The following is a 17281-nucleotide window of genomic DNA, read 5'->3' as shown; positions in this document are numbered from 1 at the left end:
ACGTGACCTCTGAAAGCGGACGGTGATACGGAGCACTCAATCTTGGAGCTTGAGACGAAGTCTTGTTCTGAAAGCCAGGGTTGGGTGGGTGGGAAGAACCACTGCCACCTTTGCTCTTCTGCTGATACGGCTGACGGAACGGAGGAGGAGGAAGCCAATACTTCTGCTGCTTGGCCACTTGAGTAGAGGAAGAAGGAGTAACATCTCTGACTTGCTTCTTGGAAGCATCACACCTCAACTGAGAAGCCTCTTGCTTCAGTGCCATATTGTAGAACTCATCGTATCTCAAGGGTTTAAAGAGAACAAGAGCGAGCTGAATTTCTTCTCTGAGACCATCCCTGAACTGGAATATCATGCTCTTCTCATCAGGGACGTCCTGCTTGGCAAAGCAGGCGAGCTTCTGAAACAACTTGTTGTAGTCATAGACAGACAAAGAGCCTTGCTTCAGGTTGCGGAATTCCTCACGCTTGCTTTCAACCACGCTTTGGGGAATATGATGAGCTCGGAAATCTCGACGGAAATCATCCCAAGTGATAACACGTCCACCACTGGAATCCTTGTACTGCTGGAACCATTCTGCAGCTTGATCTTTGAGTTGGAAGGAAGCGAACTTAACAAAGTCCTCAGGCCTGACGTTACTACACTCGAAATGCTTGCACAGATCCACTAGCCAATCGTCAGCATCGGTTGCCTCAACACAATTGCTGAAAGTCTTTGGCCCATTAGCAAGGAACTGGTTGAGTATAGCAAAGTGATTCTGATTGCTGCCTTGATTCCCTTGGTTGCCTTGATTGCGCTCTTGAAGAATTTGCATGATCAACTGTGTGTTTGCATTGGTTGCGGCCATCACAGCTTGCCATGCCTCTGGAGGAGGTGGAGGTGGTGGCGGATCAGGATTCGGAGTCGTGCGCGTTGGAGGAGCCATCCTGAAGAGGTTGACCACCATTAGCACATTGACAGAGAAATATTGAAGCTGAATCCAACGGAATGAAAATTGCAACATATAGTCTTCACATCCGAACAAAATGAACGAATGCATTCCTCTTGAAATGGTCACATATCCATAAATTGAGAAGCCACGTAGAATTAAGGTAGAGGAATAAATCAACAAGGTACGGATCAAGAACGAATAATCGGTAAGAAATCCCAATCTCAAATCAATATCCGTGGAAGAAGAACTAGAGCTACTAGAATTCCCACCTATGAAACTCCCGAACCTTTCCGGTTATGCAATCAGGTGTTGGGGATACAGGGGAAGCATAATATCTCACCCAAACTAGCAAATCCAACATCTAGCTGTATCCATCCTTCAACACATAACCAAGAAACCTTCGGAAACCATCTACCTCAACCTTTGAAAAGCATCCGTTATACAAGTTATGGCGATACTGCCGAACTCCCGCCCCAGTACTGGGTGGCGTCGAGGTTATCTCACCAACGAACTGCATAAAAGAGATTTTCGATGTCGGCGTACTAGACTCAGGTATTCCAGAACTGCAACGATAAAATTATGATGACAACACCTCAGAGCTCAACTCCCCGGGACACTTCCACTAAACCCCTGACAGGAGGCACCAAGTCAATGTTCTCATCATAAAACCATCGGAACGATTCCAAGATACCCGCGTGATCCTAAATTTTTTTTCAGTGAAATTTGAGAAGAGAAGAGTCAAAACTCTACGTCAGGATGCCTTACCAGAGCGATGAGGAGACTGGGAAGTAAAAAGAATTCCTAAACTCTCTGATATATAATTCCTAAATGACTCAAAACATTTTTTTCTAGACACAACTCGGCCGCTAATAACGATCAAGCAATGGGGCTCCTAAGGTCGGGGAAGGCTCTGATTACCAACTTGTAACACCCTCGATGCGACTATAGCTCCCACGTGTCGAGGCACGACTTAGAGACATAATCGCATTGAAGGCATATGTCGCAAGTTAGGCAATCTTCACAACATCCCATGTAATATGATAATAAAAGGGGTGATAACATAGTTGGCTTACACTCGCCACGTCAATCAAGTACATAAATAACGTTACGTCAACCAAACACTCATGGCCCGACTACGGCGCCAAAATAAAAGAGAACCCAACATGCGACAACGGTCCCGTTCACCCCCAACTGGGCACCACTACTGATCATCGGGAAAGGAAACATAGTAACGTTGAGAGTCTTCGTCGAACTCCCATTTGAGCTCATACGCGTCTCCTGGAGCGGAATCATCAGGCCCTGCATCTGGTGTAATAGCAATCTGTGAGCCACAGGGACTCAGCAATCTCGCACCCTCGCGATCAAAACTATTTAAGCTTATAGGAATGGCAAGGTAAATATAAGTGGAGCTGCAGCAAGCGACTAGCAAGTATGGTGGCTAACTTATTCGCAAAAGAGAGCGAGAAGAGGAGGCAAAGCACGAGCGAGAAACTAGAGAGCAACCTGCGCCAACATTACTCCAACACCGTGTCCACTTCCCGGACTCCGCCGAGAAGAGTCCATCACGGTAACACACTCACTTGATTCATTTTAATTAAGTTAAGGTTCAAGTTATCTACAACCGGACATTAACAAATTCCCATCTGCCCATAACCGCGGGCACGGCTTTCGAAAGTTCAGTCCCTGCAGGGGAGTCCCAACTTAGCCCATGACAAGCTCTCACGGTCAACGAAGGAATAGACCTCCTCCCAAGATGTTCCGATCAGACTCGGTATCTCGGTTACTCAAGACACTTCGACAGGTTAAAACAAGACCAGCAACACCGCCCGAATGTGCCGACAAATCCCGATAGGAGCTGCACATATCTGTTTCTCAGGGCACACTCAGATGAGACTAGCTACGAGTAAAACCAACCCTCAAGTTTCCCCGAGGTGGCCCCGCAGGCAGCTCAGTTCAGACCAACACTGAGAGGGAGCACTGGCCCGGGGGGGGGGGGGGGTTAAAATAAGATGACCCTTGGGCTCCGGTAACCCAAGGGAAAAAGAGGCTAGGTGGCGAATGGTAAAACCAAGGTTGGGCATTGCTGGAAAAGCTTTAATCAAGGCGAACTATCAAGGGGTTCCCATTATAACCCAACCGCGTAAGGAACGCAAAATCCGGGAACATAACACCGATATGACGGAAACTAGGGCGGCAAGAGTGGAACAAAACACTAGGCGAGAGGCCGAGCCTTCCACCCTTTACCAAGTATATAGATGCATTAAGATAGCAAGATAATATAATGATATCCCAACAAGTAAATAAATGTTCCAATAAGGAACGGCCTTCAATCTTCACCTGCAACTAGCAACGCTATAAGAGGGGCTGAGCAAAGCGGTAACATAACCAATCAACGGTTTGCTAGGACAATGGTGGGTTAGAGGTTTGACATGGCAATTTGGGAGGCTTGAAAGCAAGTGGTAGGCATCGTAGCAATGGCATAGCAAAAGAGCGAGCAAACTAGCATAGCAAAGATAGTAGTGATTTCGAGGGTATGATCATCTTGCCTGCACAGTTGTCAGAGTTGACTGGATCCTCGAAAGCAAACTCAACGGGCTCCTCGTTAGCGAACTCGTCTCCCGGCTCTACCCAAACAAGACAAACAAGCAACAAGGATACAATCAACCACGTGCAAGAACCCAAACAAGACGATGCGATGATGATATGCTATGCGGGATGCGATACGGGATGCAAAATGCAAGATATGACAGGAAATGCATGAACCTGGCCTCAACTTGGAAAACCAAGTGTGCCACTGGAAAGATGAGATGAAATCGCTTGAAAACGATATAAAGAACGCCAGAATCGGAGTTACGGTTTGGAAATGGCAAGTGATTCAAATATGACACCAGACTGCGATTTACAGCAAGTAGCCAACTAAATACAATGAGATGAACATGCTACAGCAACCAAACAAGACAACAAAATACATGGCAGGGATGCACACAAGATGCTTAAAAAAGTCTAGCACTGAGCTACGGCCAATTCACCCATTAACAGGTTCAAACAAGCATGGCAAAAATGCATATGACAAACAGATCTCAGACTTAGTGAAATTAACACTTGTCTGGAATTTCAGATCAGGTAGCCCTCTTCGGAGCAACAAAACTACATGCTACAGGATCTGAACATGGCAAAGTAAAGCATGGCATGGAGCTACTCAAAGAGCTTAACAAAAGTCCCTTAGTGACCTTGAGCCAAAAAGGATCAGAAAATACAATTGCAAGCATGTGAACATAGCAAAAACATAATCAGTTTTCAGACTCGGTGAAAAACTGACACATGCTGAAATATAGCTCAAGTAGGCATGTTTACGAGCTCGATGCACTCACTACGGTGCAAGTCATGGCAAGACAAGCATACATCTATCAAAAGGCACAAAATTCAAGCTAGACATTGCAAGAACAATAGCATAGCATGCACAGATCAACTACAACATCATCGGCAAAATTGCAAACAAGTTGACAATCTGCCCAGATTCACAAAGTAGCAAAAGTAGAGCTTGATTGGCTCAAGCTAGGGTGTTTCATAATTGCAAACAAAGACATGGATGGATAGAGCACTACAAGATTAACAAAACATCCTTATTGATCATCCTCAAAAGAGGCACGGATCACTAGGAAACAACATGAACATATGGCATCATGAGGTAAACAACTCCAGGACTTAGTGAAATTACGAAGTCCCTGAAAACAGAATTAGCAAGTGCACCACTTTGCAAGCTTTCACAAGTCACCACACACATCACAAAAATACATGGGTTGCACCTCTAGAAAGATGACAAAACCCTTAACAAAACACATGTAGAGCAACAGGGCATAGCATGCACACATTAATCATGGCAAAAATGACAAAAACCTAAATGGAGTAGCAGATCTGACAATAATCTCAAGTAGCCCTCTTCTAACAGCATTTCGGGCATCAAGATGAACTCAAATGAAAATGATGCAATGGAAAGAAATGATGTACTCTCTGAGATGAACATTTTTATATGCTAGATGCATGAATCGAAGCTACGGATGCAAAGTTACGGAGCCACGAACAGAAGCACTTGGATCTGAGAATTTCGGGACTTAGAGAAAAATCAACCTCCGAGATCTAGGGTTACTGTTCACGCACGCGAACCGAGAACTCCGGCGAGGCGGCGGCGGCTCCGGCGAGCTCGAAGAAGCGGCGGGGAGGCGCGGGAGAGGTGGATCAGGCCACTCCCGGCCGGATCTGGCGGCGGAGGTGGCGGCGGCGACCGGCGGGGCCTCGGGCGACGCGGACGAGCGGGCGCCGGCGAGGGGCGCGGGACCGGGGCGGCGATGGCCGACGGCGGCGGCGCGGCGACGGGGCGTCGGTGGCGAGGGAGGTGGCGGCGCGGGCGGATCGGAGGCGGCGCGGGCGGATCGGGCCGCGGGGGCCGGCTCCGGGCTCCCCGGCCCACGGCGGCGGCGAGGTGGCGGGTGCCACGTGGTGGCTCCGGAGTGGCTGCAGGCGGCGGAGCGGACGCGTCCGGTCCGTTCGGACGTGTTCGGCGGCGGCGGAGGAGAAATCTAGGGTTTCGGGGAGGAAGGAGATCCGAATTTCGGGGGGGGGGGGTGTTTAAATAGGCATAGAGGGAGCTAGGAGAGTCCAAATGAGGTGCGGTTTTCGGCCACGCGATCGGGATCGAACGCTCTAGATGATGGAGCAGAGTTTGGTGGGTTTTGGGCCAAATTGAAGGGGTGTTGGGCTGCAACACACACGAGGCCTTTTCGGTCCCTTGGTTAACCGTTGGAGTATCAAACGAAGTCCAAATGATACGAAACTTGACAGGCGGTCTACCGGTAGTAAACCAAGGCCGCTTGGCAAGTCTCGGTCCAATCCGGAAATGTTTAATCCCCACACACGAAAGAAAACTAGAAATGACCACCGGAGGAGAACGAAGCGCCGGAATGCAAAACGGACAACAGGGAAAATGCTCGAATGCATGAGATGAACACGTATGCAAAAGCAATGCGCATGATGACATGATATGAGATGCATGACAATGACAACAACACACGGAGACAAAGAACCGAACCCGAGGAAAATAAATATAACTTAACGCCGAAACGGGAAGAGTTGGAGTACAAATTGGGAAAGTTACATCCGGGGTGTTACACAGTCAAGGTGACAGCAGCCATGAACGCCCAGTTGTTGGCTCCATATGATGATAAGGAGGTCAAAACTGCGCTCTTCCAAATGTTTCCGACCAAGGCTCCTTTCCGGACGGTTTTCCCGCACACTTCTTCCAAAGGCACTGGGATGTGTGTGGTGATTCAGTGACTAAAGCTGTTTTGGGAATTGTTCGAGGAGAGGAAAGTCCGGCCTGTGTAAATGATACCCTACTGGTGCTCATACCGAAGGTATCCAACCCCACTCTCCTATCACAATTCTGACCCATTGCTCTTTGTAATGTGTTTTATAAAATTGCATCAAAAGTTCTGTCTAACCGACTGAAGGTCATTTTACCGGAGATCATATCTGAGGAACAGTCGGCGTTTGTCCCAGGGAGGCTCATCTCTGACAATATAATTTCTGCTTATGAGTGTTTGCATTTTATGAAAAAGAACAGATCAAAAAACAACAATTACTGTGCTCTCAAGTTGGATATGATGAAAGCCTATGATAGAGTGAAATGGAGTTATCTGAAAGCTATCATGGAGAAACTGGGCTTTGGTGCACCATGGGTTTCAGTGATTATGAATATGGTGAGCTCAGTTTCCTTCTCGGTCATGTTCAATGGAAGTAAGTTAGAGGAGTTCAGACCTTCTCGTGGTATTCGTCAGGGAGATCCTATCTCTCCATATCTTTTCTTGTTGGCAGCAGAGGGCCTTTCGTGCCTATTAAAATCCCAACAACAGTCATCCCAACTTTGCGGTATTAAGGTAGCACCGACGGCTCCGGAGGTGAACCACCTTTTATTCGCGGATGATAGCCTGCTGTTTTTCAGGGCAAGCATTGATGGAGCTGAAAGGGTGTCACACCTGTTGGATACTTATTGCATGGCTTCAGGTCAGAAAGTTAATAAGGAGAAGTCATCAATTTTCTTTAGTAAGAAGACCCCAGAGATTGTCAAAACAGCCATCAAGGGGCATCTTCAGGTCCCAAATGAGTCCTTGAGTGACCGGTATTTGGGGATGCCGACTGATGTAGGGCATTCTAAAAAAGGCACGTTTAAGTATTTGAGTGATCGTGTATGGTATAAGGTGAAGGGATGGATGAGCAAGTGTCTTTCATCGGGAGGCAAAGAGGTACTGATTAAATCTGTGGCATAAGCTATCCCGGTATTTTCAATGTCTTGTTTCAAACTCCCTAGAGGTTTATGCGATCATATCAAGTCTATCATCCGCAAATTCTGGTGGGGATGTAAGCAAGGTGAAAGGAAGCCGACTTGGGTCTCATGGGAAGTTATGACACGGCTAAAGTATTTGGGGGGTCTCGGTTTCAGGGACTTGGAGTTGTTTAACCTTGCTTTGCTAGCAAGGCAGGAGTGGAGACTTTTACAAGAACCTTCATCTCTTAGTGCAAGGATCCTCAAGGCGTCATATTTCCCCAATGGCTCTATTCGAACAGCCGAACTTGGTTCTCGACCTTCCTAGGTTTGGAGAGCAATTCTTGATGGAAGGGACATGCTCAAACAGGGAATTATACGAAGAATAGGTAATGGCAGGACGACTGACATCTGGGAAGACAACTGGATTCCTAAAATATGGTGCCAAGACCGATCACATCACTTATCCCAGATCCACCTGTGTGGGTTTCAGACTTATTACAGCTGGCCAATGCCTCTTGGGACGTGCAGCTAATTCGCTCCATTTTTCTGCCAATTGATGCGGAAGCCATTCTCAGGATCCCAGTTTGTACTCGTAATGTTGAAGATTTCTGGGCGTGGGCTCCGGACAAGAAGGGAAGATTTTCTGTCAGTTTAGCTTACAAGTTCATGGTGAAGACAAAACTCCAACGAGAAAGTTGGCTAGAGGGGAGAGGAGGAGCTTCGAATGACGAGGCAGAACATTCGGGATGGTCCTCGCTTTGGAGTTTAACTGCTCCTTCAAAGGTCAAAGTTTTCATGTGGAGATTGGCGAGGCATTCACTCCCAACTACTGATCTGCTCCATAATCGGAACATGTCAGTCCGGGATGCGTGTCCTCTATGCGGCTGTCAAGATTCTTGGAGGTACGCGCTTATCTCCTGTACGATGTCTCGCAGTGTTTGGGCCCTCTCGGATGATCAGCTGGCCTCGGCCATGACAATGATTGAGGAACCAAATGCTAAGAACTAGATGTTTGAGCTTAATGAGTCCATGGATCATGAGCAGTTCACAAAGACGGTAATCACATTATGGGCACTATGGTATGCTCGTGGAAAAGCCATACATGAGGCGATTTTACAAAGCCCGGTGCAAACAATATCCTTTGTTGAGGCGTATATCCATGAACTGAAGCAGCTACAGCGACCTAGAACTCAATCTACGGTTCCAAGTGCAGCACCGCAGCGCCAAGAAGAAAGATGGCTACCCCCCATCCGACTGTTGCAAGATCAATGCCAATGGAGCAGTAGCCCGGCATAGAGGAGGAGGAACTGTGGCAGCGGTATGCAGAGACCATCGTGGTGCCTACTTGGGATCATCATCGATGGCCTTCCCAGGTGTTCTTGATCCGGTTACGTTAGAGAGATACGCCTGTAGAGAAGCTTTGGCACTCGCAGAAGACCTCAATCTTCAGAAATTCGTCATTGCATCGGACTGTCAGGAGGTGATCAACGACATCAACAGAGGGACGGGGGGTCCCCATGCAGCTATAGTACATGAAATCATAGGTCGGCAGTCGAGTTTTCAGTTTAGCTCTTTTATTCATGAGCGTAGAAACCATAATTTCGAGGCTCACAAACTTGCCAAGTTTGCTTGTAATTTAGATCGGGGTAGACATGTATGGCTGGGTATGCCTCATAACCCGACCATTGTACCGATGAATATTATCTTGGAATAAAGCTTGGCAGGTTATTCTCAAAAAAAATGTTCTCGCGAGTAGTAAAATAAATTGTTTACCCTAAAAAAAGTAAAACAAATTATTGGAAAACCACGTTCACCTGCAACATGATGCGCTCATTGCATTGCTTGGATTTGGTAAGCTTTTTATATATCCTAGTCTGGCATCCACATCATTTACTCCAGTTTGATAGCATATCTTGAATTTGCACGTCAGTTGCCATCGAAGCAAATCTACTGTTCACATCACTAATTACTAACCTCCTACGGAGTAGATTTCGAGCACTCTTATCCATTTTTTAGGGCTCCTGGGTTTGGTGTGACTCGTGTAGGATAAACAGATGGGCCACGGCCTGGCAGCAAATGTGAAATGTGTATAAACACACTGCCGACACGAGCATAAGAGTGAACTATGAGTGAACTGCTTTTTTCGCTCAAAAAAAACCCGAGTGAACTGCTTTTTTTTCTTTGAAATCTCGCCATCTTTATTCATCCAAAACAAAAGACATAGGTACAAGGTTTGGGTCATGAGGATTGCCCAATCAAGCATGTCGACCTACGCCTAGATTACAAGCAAACTTGACAAGATTATGAGCCTCAAAATTAAAGTTTTCTCTTTGACGCTGGTCGGCCCATGTAGATTCTCCATGCATGCGCTCGAGGAAGGAAACTCGCGTGAGTTGAAATTTTTTGCAGCTTTCGGCCCCAACAATATCGACTACCAGTTTTGACGTTAAACAATATATTGCAAACAAAATCATATTTTATTCCATAAACTGTAAAATTATTCATAAATTTGGATTTTTTTACCAATTTAAAAATGTTCACATATTTAAAAAATTCCAGAATAAATATATTCACAAATTTTGGAAAACGTGCATTTTGTGAATTTCGAGAATGTTCATGAATTAAAAAAGCTTGTTAATTGAAAATGTCAATAAATTTATAAAATTTTCATGAATTTTTTAAAAAAATCACGAACTTAATTTGTCCGCGAATTTGAAAAATGCCGAATTTAAAAATTATTTAAGAATTACAAAATCTTCACAAATTTCAAAAAGCAAAAAGGCGCTAAACAGGAGACTCTAGAATTGCTCCTCTCATCTGCCATTGCACCGAAAGGCAGACTACATGTTTACATCCCAAGTGTAGAGAGCCAAAGGGAACAAACAACTGGTTTTTTTAATTTTTACCCACCATTTACTTTGCACTTTGATATTTTGCCACTCCTTACATTGTAATTGATCCTTTACCACTCTTTACTTTGCACTTTGATTTTTAGCCACTCTTTCACACAAAAACGATACTTACAAATGATTGACATAATATATGCATAAAATAGTGGACCAAAATACCCTTCTGCTAGTTTGACCAGTGTACTCAGCCGATTCACAATTGCATCCAGTACCCGTTCACCGCCCCGGCTGGCGCCGCCGTCCTCTGCGTCATTGGAATAGCAAATGCCAACCGAGACGCACCACGGGGAGGCCCCAGGGCGCCGCTCTAGGCCGCTGCCTCAAGATCGCATCCTCATAGATCAGGAGCTTTGGCTGCGTTGTACTCTCAAGCTGGCGTTGTTGGGCTTGGCCTCACTCGAGCGGACCATTGAACGCCAGCGCTCCAGAATGAGATGGGTAAAGGAAGGTGACGCTAACACGAAGCTGTTCCAAGCTTTCGCCAAAGGCAGGAGAACAAAAAACTTTATTCCGCGAATCAAGGTAGGAGACGAGGTACACACCGATCAAGCCCTCATCGAGGCAGCATTCACTTCTTCATTTTAGGAGCTTCTAGGTAGAGATCAGGCACGCGATTTCACACTTGACCTGGACGCCCTTGGTATGCACACTACAGATCTCCACGAGCTAGAGGAAATCTTCACCGAAGAGGAGGTTTGGAAGGTGATCAAGGAGCTGCCACCGGACCGGGCGCCGGGTTCGGATGGATTTACCAGAGCTTTTTACCAAAGGGCTTGGCCTATCATTAAGGGTGGCATCATGGTTGGCATTCTGAAGCTGTATATGGGAGATGGTCATGGCTTCGCAAAACTTAACAGAGCTCTCATGGTGCTCATCCCCAAGCGTAGTGATGCGGAGGAAGTGGGTGACTACCGCCCGATCAGTCTCCCCCATAGCTTCGGCAAACTCTTTTCCAAGATGATGGCCAAGAGAATGAGAAGAAGATTACCGGAGCTTGTCAATGTTAACCAGTCCGCTTTCATACGAGGGAGAAGCCAGCATGATAACTTCCTCTTGTTTAAGCAAGTGGCAAGGAAGATGCATGCCCGCAGGACGCCAACTGTCTTTTTGAAGCTAGACATATCACGGGCGTTCGACACCATATCATGGCCATTCTTGTTTGAAGTTCTGAGAGCCAAGGTATTTGGCAACAACTTCAGAAAGTGGGTTGCAATCTTGCTGCAGACTGCATCTACAAGAGTCATTGTCAACGGGAACCATGGAATGAGGTTTGACCACGCTCACGGGCCACGCCAGGGAGACCCCAGTTCCTCGCTCCTCTTTGTCATGGCGATGGATGCCCTCTCGGCCCTGATCTGCAAGGCTGCAGCAGTCGGGGTTTTGTCCTCCTTCAACGACGTGTTGGCAAATCAAAGGCTCTCTCTTTTCGCCAATGACGTCGCACTTTTTGTACGCCCTACGGAGCCGGATCTCATTTGCATCAAAGAAGTTTTACATGTCTTTCGACACGCTTCCTGCCTACGAGTGAATTATCGCAAAACTTCTGCAACTCTGATCCAAGGACATCAATGGGATTCGGAGAGAGTGCAGCAGCTATTTAACTATCAAATTGGGCAGTTCCCATGCAAATATCTAGGGTTGCAACTCAACATCCACAAGCTCACCAAAGTTCAATGGCAACCCATGCTTGATCAGGTCAAAAGCTTCATCCCCGCTTGGCAACACGACCTGATTCAGAGACCCGGGAGACTTGTGCTTGTCAACAACGTCATTGCGGCCCGTCCCATACATCATATGCTCGTTATGAAAGCGCCACAATGGGTGCTGAAAGAAGTGGACAAATGAATGCGAGCTTTTTTCTGGGCCGGGAAAGAGGGTGTCAATTGCGGGCAGTGCCTGGTAGCCTGGCACACCATCTGCAGACCAAAGAACTTTGGCGGGCTGGGAGTTAAGAATCTAAAGACCCAAGGTTTGGCCATGCGCGTTCACTGGGAGTGGCTCAGAAGGACAGAGCCTTCTTGGCCCTGGCAAGGGCTACACCTCATGGTGGACAGGGAGGCCAAGGTTGTCTTCGATAGCTTGGTTCACATCAAGGTTGGAGAGGGCAGCAAAGTACTCTTCTGGACTGACAGATGGATTCATGGGTTCGTGGCTAAAGATACCGCCCCTATGATCGCCAGTATGGTGGACAAGCATGTCAAGGGAAAGAGAATGGTCCGGGATGTGACGCCCCGAGACCGTTGCGCCAGGTGTCTTCCAGTTATTCGTCGTCGTTGCCATGTCATTCACTTGCGTGTTGCATCTTGTCATTGCGTCATATGCATTGCATCACCGTGTTTTCAAAACTTGCATCCGTCCAGGTTCCCCCAGTTCCATCCGTTGTTTGTTCTAAGCCCAACCACACTTGCACGCGCTCGCGGCATGTCCGAGATAATATTTTATAAGTGGACGGAAAATGTTCTCGGAATGGGTTGAAAGTTGGCATGTGGTGTTGTTATGTTGTAGGTAGGCCGCCTGCCAAGTTTCATTGCATTCGGAGTTCGTTTGATAGCCCAACGTATAACTATAGCGGCAGTATAGCCGGTCTTTTCATCGGACGTTTTCGGTCTCGGGAAACAGTCGCCGGGCTTTCCCTCTCTTTCCTCTCTAGTCTGTCTACACAGACCCGGTACTTACCGCCAGGCCCAACCTAACCTCTCTCGGTTATGCCCGCGGCCCTCCTCGCGCGCGCGTCCGAAAGTTGTCCCGAACCCGACTCGGGGAGTTGTCACCGTTGGACTCAGAACATCCCCAAACATCTTCAAAACATCTCCTTTTTCCTATTTGGACTTCCTAACTATTTATTTCTCGATCGCCCGATTATGATCGGAGGGATCCGATAGCCCCCAACTTAATCCACCTGCCATATAAATACACAAGGTCCAACCCTAAAAATCCGGAACCTTGTCCCATCCTCCTGCGCGCCGCCACTGCAAATCCCCCTCGGGATCTCCCCTGCCTGATCCACCGAAGCCGCCTCCTCCGTCCTTGTTTTCCCCATCGAGCCAACAACCAGCTCCTCCCGATCCATCCAGCCACCTCCCCCTGTCAAATGGATCCACAGCCAGGCCCCCACGCTCGATCTCTCCCGTAGCCAGCCAGCGCCCGATCCAGGGTGGATCGAGGCCACGGCCTCGTCCGCCTATGCCTCCTTCCGTGCTCTCTTGCTTCTTCTTCTTCCCTGCTGTTCCTCACCCCCCTTTTCCCCTGCTCTGTTATAGGAACGATGCCGGCCACCCCATCTCTCTTCGTCGCCTCCGATTCGAGCGGTCGGACCCCTGCTTCGCCTCCCCATGCTTGGGTCCATGCCCCCGCAAGTCACGTCCGAGGCAGCTACCTCCTCGCGTGCCTGATGCGCGAGCACAACCCCTTGACCCCGCCGACGACGTCTGCCACCAAGGCCACCCTGCCATGGCGCCGCCATTTCAAGCTTCAAGTCCTGGACGTCAAGTCCTTTTTCATCGCCGCTCGTGGAGCCCCAAGTTCCCTCGTCGCCGTCCTGTGCCTGGAACCGCGCCCCTCCGTCGTCTCTTCCTCGAGCCACCGCAGCAGGCGGACCTCCGCATCCGGCCATGCCATCGACAAGCCCTGCCTCCTCCGCCTCGCCAAGTCCCTGTACCTACCGCTGCGTTTTCCTTCAGTATCGAGCAGCAACAGCTCGCTCGGTGCAGCCACGCGTTGACCGCGGCCCCGATTCAAGGCCCCAGCTCTGCCGGACCCGGCCGTCACCTTCCACCACCGCCCTTGCCTTGGATCTGGCCGGTTCCCATGGTCCCTCGCCCCGCCAGGTTCCTCTGTTGCTTCTCTGCTTCGCGCCGCTACCTCCCCTGCGTTCAGAGGAGGATGAACGCCTCCGGTCCTGCTTCTCGTTCTGTTCAGGAACGAGTGACTGCGCCCGTTGACCTGGCCTAGTGGGCTTTGTCCCTGTCCAGCAGTAGCCCAACGCCTCCACCGACTCAAGCCTTGGGCCTTGGTGAGCGCCCAGCCGCCTACGTTTTCAGCCCAATATTTGTTTTTCCTGCCGAAGGATTTTAGCTATTTTCCTGAATTAACAGTTTTGCAGAAAACCCCCCAAGCATCATGCATTTAATAACTGTTGTACCGTGCATCGGACTAAAACAAACTTAATATGGAACTTGCTTAGATTTTCATCTAGTTTAATAATATGCAACTTTCATCTATGTTTAAAATGTTTAAAATGTTGTTTGTTTACATTTGCTTAAATAACTTGCTAAAACGATTTATTTCATAACTAAATAACCGTAACTCGGAATTTAATAAACTTTATATGTAAATGGGGTAGAAAATGCCTAGTTTAACATGATGGCTTTACTTTGCATGTTTAATAACTCTAAAATTGTGTTTAGGGAAGAACAGTACCATAACCAAAATATGCATATGGGGATTTACCGGAATTGTTGTTCGTTGTTTCCGGCCTCATTTAAACTTGCCTAGATAGGTAGTTTTCATTTGCTTCACCCTCTTGCCATGTTTAACAACATTTAATATTGTTGGGTACATAAACAAGATCGAACTAAATAACTTGTCGTGGTGTTTCGTCAATATGCAACGGAGTTGCATCTTAAGCTCCACTTAATTTGTAGGATTGTTTGTGCACTTTGTCATGCCATGCCTCATTATACCGGACATGCATCATACTTGTTTGCGCATCGTGCCATGCTTATGTGATGTTTGTTCACTATGTTGTTTTCTTTCTTTCCGGTGTACTTCTTCTCGGTAATCCGGTAACGTTGTGTTTGTGAGGATACGTTGGCTACGTCCGTTTGTCTTCTTCATGGACTCGTTCTTCTTCCTTGCGGGATCTCAGGCAAGATGACCATACCCTCGAAATCACTTCTATCTTTGCTTGCTAGTTGCCCGCTCTTTTGCTATGCCTATGCTGCGATACCTACCACTTGCTTATCATGCCTCCCATATTGTTAAGCCAAGCCTATAACCCACCTTGTCGTAGCAAACCGTTGTTTGGCTATGTTACCGCTTTGCTCAGCCCCTCTTATAGCGTTGTTAGTTGCAGGTGAAGATTGGAGTTTGTTCCATGTTGGAACATGGTTATTTTATTGCGATATCACAATATCTCTTATTTAATTAATGCATCTATATACTTGGTAAAGGGTGGAAGGCTCGGCCTTATGCCTGGTGTTTTGTTCCACTCTTGCCGCCCTAGTTTCCGTCATATCGGTGTTATGTTCCAGGATTTTGCGTTCCTTATGCGGTTGGGTTATAATGGGAACCCCTTCACAGTTCGCTTTGAATAAAACTCCTCCAGCAAGGCCCAACCATGGTTTTACCATTCGCCACCTAGCCTTTTTCCCCTGGGAGTCGCGCATCCCAAGGGTCATCTTTATTTTAACCCCCCCGGGCCAATGCTTGTCTAGGTGTTGGTCCAAACTAGAGCCCCTTGCAGCGCCACCTCGGGGAAACTCGAGGGCTGGTTTTAGTTGTATGGATTGCTTATCCGGTGTTGCCCTGAGAACGAGATATGTGCATCTCCTATCGGGATGTCGGCGCATCGGGCGGTCTTGCTGGACTTGTTTTACCATTGTCGAGGATGTCTTGTAACCGGGATGCCGAGCCTGATCGGATTGTGTTGGGAGAAGGAATATCCTTTGTTGACCGTGAGAGCTTGTGATGGGCTAAGTTGGGACACCCCTGCAAGGATTTGAACTTTCGAAAGTCGTGCCCGCGGTTATGGGCAGATGGGAATTTGTTAATGTCCGGTTGTAGAAAACCTAAACCCTAACTTAATTAAAATGCATCAACCGCGTGTGTAACCGTGATGGTCTCTTCTCGGCGGAGTCCGGGAAGTGAACACGGTGTTGGAGTTATGTTTGACGTAGGTTGTTCTAGGATCACTTCTTGATGATAGATTCTCGACCGTGCTTTGGCTTCTCTTCTCGCTCTCATTTGCGTATGTTTAGCCACCATATATGCTAGTCGCTTGCTGCAGCTCCACATCATACCTTTACCTTACCTATAAGTTTAAATAGTCTTGATCGCGAGGGTGTGAGATTGCTGAGTCCCCGTGACTCACAAATACTTCCAAAACCAGTTTGCAGGTGCCGATGAGACCGTGCAGGTGACACAACCGAGCTCAAGGAGGAGCTCGTTGAAGTTTCGTGTTCGTCATGTTGTTCCCGTTTTTCAGTTGATCAGTAGTGGAGCCCAGTTGGGACGATCGGGGATCTGTGTCGCTTTTGGGGTAGTCTTATTTTATTTTGGGTTCCGTAGTCGGACCTTGTTTGTATCTGATTGATGTAATGCTTTATTCATGTAATTGTGTGAAGTGGCGATTGTAAGCCAACTATGTATCTCTTTCCCTTATGTATTACATGGGTTGTGTGAAGATTACCTCACTTGCGACATTGCTTTCAATGCGGTTATGCCTCTAAGTCGTGCTTCGACACGTGGGAGATATAGCCGCATCGAGGGCGTTACAAGTTGGTAATCATAGCCTTCCCCGACCTTAGGAGCCCCCTGCTTGATCGAATCGCTGGCGTTATTGAGTCTAGAAATGTTTTGAGTCATTTAGGAATTATATAAATCGGAGAGTTAGGACTTCTTTTTACTCCTCAGCCCCTTCGTCGCTCTGGTAAGGCATCCTGACGTAGAGTTTTGACTCTTCTCTTCTCAAATTTCACTAAAAAAATTTAGGATCACGCGGGTATCTTGGAACATTCCGATGGTTTTGTGACGAGACCATTGTTCTTGGTGCCTCCTGACATTTAGAGGTTGTGGCAGTGTCCAGGGGAGTTGAGGTCCGAGGTGTTGTCGTCACAATTTTATCGTTGCAGTTCTGGAATACCCGAGTTTAGTTTCGCCGACATCGAAAATCTCTTTTATGCAGTTGTTGGTGAGATAATCTCGACGCCACCCAGTACTGGGGCGGGAGTTCGGGAGTATTGCCATAACTCGTATAACAGATGCTTTTCGAAGGTTGAGGTAAATGATTTCCGAAGGTTTCTTGGTTATGTGTTGAAGGATGGATACAGCTGGATGTAGGATTTGCTAGTTTTGGGTGAGATATTATGCTTCCCCTATACCCCCAACACCTGATTGCAT

General features: G+C 47.6%; 1 long non-coding RNA gene across 1 annotated transcript; it reads left to right on the top strand.

Moving 5' to 3' along the window:
* The first annotated feature begins 13127 nt into the window (after positions 1–13127).
* Positions 13128–16543, top strand: LOC147985959 (uncharacterized). The gene is made up of 2 exons (XR_015616962.1): positions 13128–15029; positions 16272–16543. It is a non-coding gene; the product is annotated as an uncharacterized LOC147985959 (long non-coding RNA).
* Positions 16544–17281: the final 738 nt, after the last annotated feature.

This window comes from Triticum urartu, chromosome 2A, assembly GCF_056163025.1.
Source record: "Triticum urartu cultivar PI428250 chromosome 2A, HENAU_Tu73, whole genome shotgun sequence".
Taxonomy (NCBI): Eukaryota; Viridiplantae; Streptophyta; class Magnoliopsida; order Poales; family Poaceae; genus Triticum; species Triticum urartu.
This window is presented reverse-complemented; position numbering and strand designations above follow the sequence as displayed.